Below are 8,017 nucleotides of genomic sequence, written 5' to 3'. Positions count from 1 at the left end.
CGATGTAGCGGTAATTTCTGTATACTCAACTCAAAATTTATATTTTTTTTGATTATGACACTATTGAATCAAATGAGCGATAAATGTTTAAAACCACTTCTTTTATTTTCGTTTTCCTTCCATCACAACACCGCGAAATCAATAGCAAAGCACTTTTTTATTAATGAAAAACTCGGAAACAGCTCTCGAAAAAGAAATCTAAAGAAATTTCGCCCAAATTCTAATTTTTCACATTTTTATTCTTATTCATTAAATAATCCAACAAAAGAGACACCAAAAATAAATGCATTCAACCGCGTGCTACATAAACACACTTATTATAGTTCAAGTTGTATTGCGAACCAGCAGGACATTCACCATGAATGGGACGTTCAGCCAGGCAGAGTTTATTGCCGGAATCCCATTTGAAATTGGCCGGACAGCTTTGACCCATAACGGCGAAAATCATGGCGATGCAGAGAGCGAGAAAGAACAGCACTTTCATGGTGAACTGGCAAAGAAGCAGAAAAAAATAAAATAAAGATTTAAAGTGATATCAATAAAAAGGATTACAACAGATTTTGAATTTTGTTTTTTTTATTAATTTTTTTCTACGTTTTTCAATGTGCAAACGCGTAAAATACTTGTCTCTATATTTTTTAGCACTCACTTTATTTTTTGTATTTTTCTGTTTGCTTGTCAAGTTTAAAGCTTATACTGAATCAGATTCACTAATCTGCAGCTAATTTATAGATTCAAATATTATTTGTGTGTAGCCAAATGTGGCGGCGGCGCTGGATGCTGTTGGTTGGCTAATCAACTGACCTCTCCGGCGTTGAGGACACCCCTACTACCTATGTACATACATACATATGTACATATGTATTAGACTAGAAAAACCTAGTTTCAACAATTGTTTATTATTAATCATTTTTTGTAGTGGTTGCTTGTGTAGTTTTAATATTTTAGGTGATTGCTAGTAGCAGCAGATATGTGAACCGAATAACATAGGCACACATACGCATATATATTTACATATGCATCTATATATGTATGTATAATTGTATGTGCACTTGCAAATGTATGTAAATACGTGCTTGTATACATTGTTAATAATTACAACAAATATTTGTCATTTTGTAATGTTTCGCGAAACGCAGCTTAGTAAATATTGACTATTTTCTTATCGCTTATTCTTTTACGAAAGTGAGTTTGTCTGATATTTTTAATACTAAGCATTACTCTTACGATTTTACAAATCAATTCTGGCAATTGTCTTTCAACTCACCACTTTTGTCTTTCGTAAGACAATTGTCAATTCTGGCACCTATTGTGAAAGCTTTTTACTGTCTTTCGAAAGACTAATTGAAAAATATGCTAATGCCCTTAATGCTATGCTTTTTAACAAAAATAAGTTTTTTACAAATTAAATGAAATTTAGAAAAACATACATATATATTGTTATTTTTAAAGAATAAGAAGTAAAAAAAAAATTAAATTAAAAGAAGAAAAAACCAAATTAAAAAGTTATAGAAAAAATATTTAATGTAATTATTTTAAAAAACTATTTTTTTCTTAAAACAATAAAATCTAAGATTTTTTTAGAAAACATTAAATAAAACAAGTAAATAAGTATAAGTTCGGGCGAAATCGAGCTTTATATACCCAGCGCACATACTAAATATCGTATATTCACCTTTCAGTAAACTGCATGATAAGCAAGAGTATTTTTCCCGATGCCAAACAGTTTTGATAATATGCCTCCATAATATCGACTGCTGAGTGGAAGATCGACCTATCTCGGCAGCCACTTCGAAAACGCCCTATTTCAAACAACTTTTCAAGAACGCCCTATTTCAGAATTTCATTGAAACACAATCTATCTCAGAATATGGTTGAAGAACGCCCTATTTCAGAATTCGATTCAAAAATGCCCTATCTCACTTCAAAATGTATTGAAAATGTGCTGATATAGGGCGTTTTTTAATCGGCAACTGAGATAGGGCGTTTTTGAAACGAATTCTGAAATAGGGCGTTCTTCAACCCAATTCTGAAATAGAACGTTTTTGAAACGTTTTTTGAGATAGGGCGTTTTCGAACTGGCTGCTGAGATCTTCCACTCAGCAGTCCATATGCTATGATACATTGAAATAATTGGAGCAAGTTTGGTTTTAATCGATAAGGCGATTATCGTTATACACCTATGTGTATATGTAGTCATAACACGGTGGTGCCACGCCATCTTTAGTTATTGAAATATCGGAATTTTCGTATTTCTGAAATTCACCGTTATGTGGTAAGGACCGATAATTGTAGTCCGATTTCAAAAATTTTCAACATATTGCTTTTTTGCGCCAAGGTTGATAAATGTGCCGAGTTTGGTAGAAATTGATGACCCACTTACCGAGATACGCATATGTACATATGTAGGCGTAAGTAGGCGGTGCCACGCCCATTTTCCAAAAATTTCCTAAGTATCATTTTCTGCTGAGAGATCATTTTATATAGCGATTTTGAGTAAATTAGCTTAAATAGTTACTAATAAATATCATTTTTCGTATTTCTCTATAATACCGTTATATGGGAGGTGGACAAGTTTCTTGTCTGATTTCAAGCATTTTCAAAGGGTTTCTTAGTGAGGCTCTAAGCAATGTTCGCACCGAGTTTGGTGGGAATTCGTGAAGGGACTGCGGGATGCAGCATTTCATCATGAGTGGGTGGTGCCACATTCCACCAGTGGACTTGGTAGCCAAGAGTATGATGAGTGAATTCAGCAGACCAAATTGTACCACCTTTGCCAGTATAGCTTTCCCGTTTTCACCTGCTAAATCATTAAGTTCTTCATCATCTTCAATTTCATGTTCCTAGTCGTATTATGGTTACTGGATCTCTTCTATATCGGAGTCATCTGGAGGCACATCATCTTCATTATCGTCCACAATCTCTTCAGTTACCAAGGGCTCATTGTCACTTCGTTCCTCTCGTAAATCTCTAATTTCTAACGAAGGTATTCTTGAGGTTCTTCAAAATCAAGTGCACTTATTTGTCGTGGAGTGAGCCATATACCGTCTGCCATTTTTACTTGTATACATTTTATTTAGTTGTGTAACACTTGATAGATAATAAAAAAAAATTATCCCTTCAGTGTCCGAATTCCCACAACATGAATAATTATAAGTAAATATCAGAGCTTTTTTGCCTACGGCTTCCTCAGGTCGGTTTAAGCATCGCAAGAATGATTTTCCGCTTCCTGCACAGCCATTTTTTCACATAGCCATTCAATTTTTGTACCCGAAAAAAAACCTGTTTGCATACATTCAGAAACCACCATTATAAAGTGTTTTAAGCAACTCATTATTTATAATTTAATTTTATCTTAAAAATTGTGCTTTCAAAAGTTTACCATGTGTTAATAAATTGGTCACGAGATTAACCAAATCCCACCAGTTAATTTTTTAATACAAATTCCTAGCATTTTCCCACAAAAAGATGCTCGAATTTGCCCAAGCCGGCGTATTTTCACCTATGCCTACACGCGCATACATACATACATGTGTATACATACAATCTCTCGTACATATATTCAAATTTCTAATAATGATTGCTCTTAATTGAATTACAGCACTGACCTACTCAACGTTTATTTGCCTTTTGGGATTTATGCGTAGCTTCAACACGATGAGAACTAGTAAATACTAAATTCTTATTAGCAGGGGTTAGTAATTGCTATTAAGCATTGGTCACTGAGTGATTATATATCTCTTGCCTGCATACTTTTAGGCAGTTTAAATTTAATACGAAAAGCTCGACTTAAGCTTGCAATAGAAGATAACCAACATTTTGCTATGAAATTGTATACGCAAAACAAGTATTTAGTTTGCAGTTGGCGCAGACATTTTACTGTTTAAAGACATTTCTCTGTGACAATGCCAACGCTCAAATTCTGTTTATGAAGTCAAATGAAGTTGACCCATTTTTTGTGTTCAGCTNCTTTTGGGATTTATGCGTAGCTTCAACACGATGAGAACTAGTAAATACTAAATTCTTATTAGCAGGGGTTAGTAATTGCTATTCAGCATTGGTCACTGAGTGATTATAGTTATATCTCTTGCCTGCATACTTTTAGGCAGTTTAAATTTAATACGGAAAGCTCGACTTAAGCTTGCAATACTCGTAGAAGATAAAAACATTTTGCTATGAAATTGTATACGCAAAACAAATACATATTTAGTTTGCAGTTGGCGCAGACATTTTACCGTTTAAAGACATTTCTCTGTGACAATGCCAATGCTCAAATTCTGTTTATGAAGTCAAATGAAGTTGAGCCATTTTTTGTCTTCAGCACAAATTTACAATATCCCCACACAAATTGTATTAATTGAGATTACATACCCACATTTCATACATATCGTATAGAAGGCATGTATGTATTTGCCCCGTATATGTATGTATGTATCGCCCCTGTGTATAAACTATGTAGATTACTTATTAGGGCAACTTAAGGCTAGAAAATAATTAGAAACACACTTCAATAAACCACAGGCAGATGAGTGTAGTTAAATTTAAAACTATTATTCGGAACATACTCACTAGGGTAGCCTTTGCCNCCCACACAAATTGTATTAATTGAGATTACATACCCACATTTCATACATATAGTATAGAAGGCATGTATGTATTTGCCCTGTATATGTATGTATCGCCCCTGTGTATAAACCATGTATGTAGATTACTTATTAGGGCAACTTAAGGCTAGAAAATAATTAGAAACGCACTTCAATAAACCACCGGCAGGTGAGTGTAGTTAAATTTAAAACTTATTATTCGGAACATACTCACTAGGGTAGCCTTTGCCTTTTTTATGCCCAAGCGCAACTTTGTTCACATAACGGTTGTTTGTAAAAGGTAAAACGAATCGAGATAGATATAGACAAATGTATACATAAGTGATCAGGCGGTGACTGTCTGTCCGTTCGTTCGTCTGTGTACACGATAACTCGAGTAAAAATCGAGATATCTTAACGAAACTTGGTACGTACACTTCTTTCGGGCGTAGGACGGATGGTATTTAAAATGGGCAAAATCTGACAATAACCACGCCTACCTCCCATACATCCGGATTCGGAAAATATTTTTATGTCTTGCTAGGAAGTATTTTGTTTTGATGGCCCTCTGCCGTAAAAGTTTTAAGGGGATTGCAAGTGTCGTCCATGCAGGTTCTCTACGTGCGATCAAAAGCGGCTTTAAAGTCGGCTGTACTTATATTCTACTTAATTATCTGTCATCTAAATATACCTACCTACCTAAATAAATCTACCAGCCGCCCAAGAATATTACGTTGAATTTTAGAAAAATAAGTGAAAGTAGGTTTTGTTATTTTAAAGCCAAAGAACTTAAACTGTCATTACCTTCAAGATAACTTTTATACCAACATCGGTATATGTATGCACATGGATGGCTTGTTCTACTTATAGGCACTCACTTCCTCACTATTCTAAATTACTTAATATCCCCGTTCTTAGTTACGAAACCGATTTTCATATATGTATGCATCTGTACATATATATGTTATGCATACATTAACACGTTGTGTTTGCTTTCAAACTAAAAACAGTACCCTCGTAACCAAAAAATATTTCAAATGCCCCCAAGAGGTGTTCAAAAAAAAGTAAAGCTTCAACAAAAAATCGTACCTGTTAGTCTGTGAAAATTCGTTTTACTCCGAATATTTGCCATATTTACAAATATTTGGAATAACGCCTAGATACCTTTCATTTGCAAAATTTGCTACGTAGCAGCCAGTAACCAGCATTCAATTGAATGTAATCCCTTAATTTGCTAAACATGCAGCACAAAAATTCAAAAACAGAGAACTTAGTATGATTACGAGAGTGATTAGGGGGGCAGGGGGGCAGGGGGCCGGTGGGCGCAGAAGTGAATGAATGAAAATGAATGTACACAAGTGCACACTGAGGTCTCTACTGAAATGTGGCCGACTTGATTTTTGGGATAATAAAATTGAAAATGTACCTGTGTAGATAAGTAGGTGTGCAGAAATTTTAGATGTGTATACACTGTGCATATGTACATATGTGTTAATGTGCGCTTGCCTATGGACTAAACACAATTTAGTTTTCGGTCAGTATTTCAAATGGAATTGAAAGATCGTAAAGGGTAAGGGGGATGAACACCTCAGTTAGAACAAATGGACCTTATTGTTGTATTTTTGTCGAATTTCATCAGGTCATGTGTACTCTAAAACCTTTGCATACATAGACATAATATAGATACCTACCCAGTCGGCTAAATTAGAAAATAAGAGGCCTTCGGGGAACTTTTGTTTGGGATCTTTGAAGCGATAGGCCTTCCGAACTCGATTCTTTTCATTTGATATGGAATGGCCAGAGTTTATAGTTCAGTTTCTAATTCTGTTTCTCTTAGCAGTGAATAATTTACATGACATAATAATGCAAGAGTTTGAATTTAACTTTGCAGTAGACGCACATCGGTTGCCTTGGAAACACGCCTTCATGTCTGCCTTCGAAGGGCAGGGCTATTAAGAGATACTTGTTTGACTTTTGCTCCCATGGAAACCCAACTTCTCGTTTGCGTTCGAATGACAGTATCTACTATTTTAAGATCTTCTAATAAACCTTCCAAAGAGAAGGTGTTATTTCAAAATCTCTTCCTGAAGGCGTTTTTGTAGAAACGCTCCTAATTTTTCCGACTAGGCAAGTATGGCCAAATACAGTGCCACATAAGTCCATAGTCACGAATATATACTACATACTATGTTTCAGACATGCAAATTATGAGTACGCACATGTGTTAGTGGAAATATGAAAATGGCGAATATGAAGTGATTTTATGAAGTATTGGCATTTACACATGCGGGCATTGGAGTAAGCACACTTTTGAAGAACGTAAGACATTTGTCGAAATGTATTTTTATCTACATGGCTTTTAAAAAAGATTTTGAAGATGTAATCGTTGTTAATTTGGCGGGAATTACCAGAACATTCATGGATATAGTGAGGTTAGGTTAGATTCGGTTAAGGTGGTTGTGGCTTACCTAGATCATGAACGTTTGTCCTTTGGGATATCATTGCGAACGGTAACTTCTAGGTTAAAACAAGAATGGCTGCGGGCCGAGAACGAAGTTTTTCAGGCGGCGGATGTTAGTCCCCGAGAGCTCATGCAAGTGTTGAGCTGATTCCACCACGTCGTCCACCATGCAGCAGCGTGAGCCCCGATAGGACAGCAGGGCCGATCAATACACCCAACGAAAATTTAGAGATTCAACTTCGCGATCCTAAGGAGATCCCTAGACTGCCTCCGGCCCGATCTCATTCAGTACGACCACGCAGTGGCACATGCCGTGGTTTTGAAACAAATTTCGATCCGAGGCCCCACTTTTCAACTACCATTATCTTTTCTTGGCAGCCTGACCACAGTTTCCGCCGCACAGTTTCCTGCGATATCACTATGGCCTAGCATCCTGAGTCTGACAACGTAAAAACTGGATTAAAAGATTTCCCTACAAACTTTGAGCGATGCCAAAGTAAGCCCAGGGCTCGAATAGCGGAATTGGATATCGAGCAGATCCAGGGCTCTGATTGCTACCTGGCTGTCTGACCATCGCGCACAACAGGAGCTCATCGACTGTTTCCTTAATAGCACCAATCTCCGCTTGAAAAATACTTACTACAGATATTTGGAAGCCTGAATTTAAGGTTGATAGAGAGCTCACACAGACGCTTTCGTCAAACGTCGACCAATACATGTAAAAGTTCACTGATTCCTCCTTTCAACCACTGCTTTCCGTGCTTTGATAGGAAACCAACTTGTGACAGGCTAATCACGCAGTGATCCGCGTGGTAGTGGTTAGTGGCAAGTTTCGCCGAACAATGTGTGATATCATGAAGTTTAAACTAAGACCTGTGAATTGAATAACAAACAAGGCGGGTTACTGAACAAAAAGCTAACCTGGTACAAAATTCCGAGGTTTTAGGAAGGAAATGGTAGCTATCTACTGTTG

General features: G+C 36.4%; 1 long non-coding RNA gene across 1 annotated transcript; it reads right to left on the bottom strand.

The window, feature by feature from the left end:
* Positions 1-218: 218 nt before the first annotated feature.
* LOC108380464 (uncharacterized) lies at positions 219-762 on the bottom strand. The gene is made up of 2 exons (XR_001849566.1): positions 650-762; positions 219-490 (listed from the first exon to the last, which is right to left on the bottom strand). It is a non-coding gene; the product is annotated as an uncharacterized LOC108380464 (long non-coding RNA).
* Between the last annotated feature and the right edge of the window lie 7,255 nt (positions 763-8,017).

This window comes from Rhagoletis zephyria, unplaced genomic scaffold (genome assembly GCF_001687245.7).
Source record: "Rhagoletis zephyria isolate East Lansing unplaced genomic scaffold, Rhagoletis_zephyria_1.1 Rzeph_scaffold_19320, whole genome shotgun sequence".
Taxonomy (NCBI): Eukaryota; Metazoa; Arthropoda; class Insecta; order Diptera; family Tephritidae; genus Rhagoletis; species Rhagoletis zephyria.
Note: the sequence above shows the minus strand (reverse complement) of the source record. Positions and strands in the feature narration are given on the sequence as shown.